The following is a 950-nucleotide window of genomic DNA, read 5'->3' on the forward strand; positions in this document are numbered from 1 at the left end:
TCCTTAGAAACAGAGAATTCCTGGAAAACACCTTTTTTATTATCTTCCTAGGTTCTGGGTCTGCAATAATTTTATTAATGCATTTATATCCATTGAAAAATTTGGCATGTTTTTATTATCATAAGGGCTTCAAAACCCTTTTATTGTTTTATTAGTGAAACCTACCACGCTTCTTTGGTTCAATGCTGAGCTTAGCTCTCTGAAAACTAAGGTCAAAGATAGAGATTCTGTTATTAAGAAAGCCAGAGCCAGTGCTCACTTCAGCAGCACATATACTGAAAAACTGGAACAATACAGAGAAGATTAGCACAGCCCCTAAACAAGAATGACCTGCAAATTTGTGAAGCATTCCATATTAAAAAAAGAAAAGAGAAATCCAAAGCCAATCTGAAGTAATGTGGTAGGAAATAACTAATGATAAACTACATTAATTTGAGCTTAGCCTAGAGTCTCCCTTCTCCTCTCTTGGTCTGCAAGGTAAGTGGAATTTAGGCAACCAGTTCAGAGCAGCCTACTTAGACCTGGCAGGTGAAACTGAAATCTCAAACACCAAGGATGCTCTGTAAGATGTACAAAACTTAGATCCTTTGACATTAAAATTCCTGACTACTGATATGGCTGCAAAACACTGTCAATGAAGCAAATCTTATTCGTCTAATCAATACCTAAAAAGATCCAATCCCATCCCACCTTTTTTGTAACACCAAGCCAAGCTGAAGCAGCCTATACTTTAAAATCTAAATCCGGGGCATCTGGGTGGCTTAGTCGGTTAAGCGTCCGACTTTCGCTTAGGTCATGATCTCGCGGTTCGTGGGTTCGAGCCCTGCATCCGGCTCTGTGCTGACTGCCAGCTCAGAGCCTGGAGCCTGTTTCAGTCTGTGACTCCCTCTCTCTCTGACCCTCCCCTGCTCACGCTGTCTCTCTCTCTCTCTCTCCTAGAAATAAATAAA

At 40.8% G+C, this 950-nt stretch overlaps 1 non-coding gene across 1 annotated transcript; it reads left to right on the top strand.

The window, feature by feature from the left end:
* The first annotated feature begins 251 nt into the window (after positions 1 to 251).
* On the top strand, positions 252 to 360 carry LOC144220202 (U6 spliceosomal RNA). Its single transcript, XR_013331660.1, has one exon. It is a non-coding gene; the product is annotated as a U6 spliceosomal RNA (small nuclear RNA).
* Positions 361 to 950: the final 590 nt, after the last annotated feature.

This window comes from Crocuta crocuta, unplaced genomic scaffold (assembly GCF_008692635.1).
Source record: "Crocuta crocuta isolate KB4526 unplaced genomic scaffold, BGI_CrCroc_1.0 scaffold9, whole genome shotgun sequence".
NCBI lineage: Eukaryota > Metazoa > Chordata > Mammalia > Carnivora > Hyaenidae > Crocuta > Crocuta crocuta.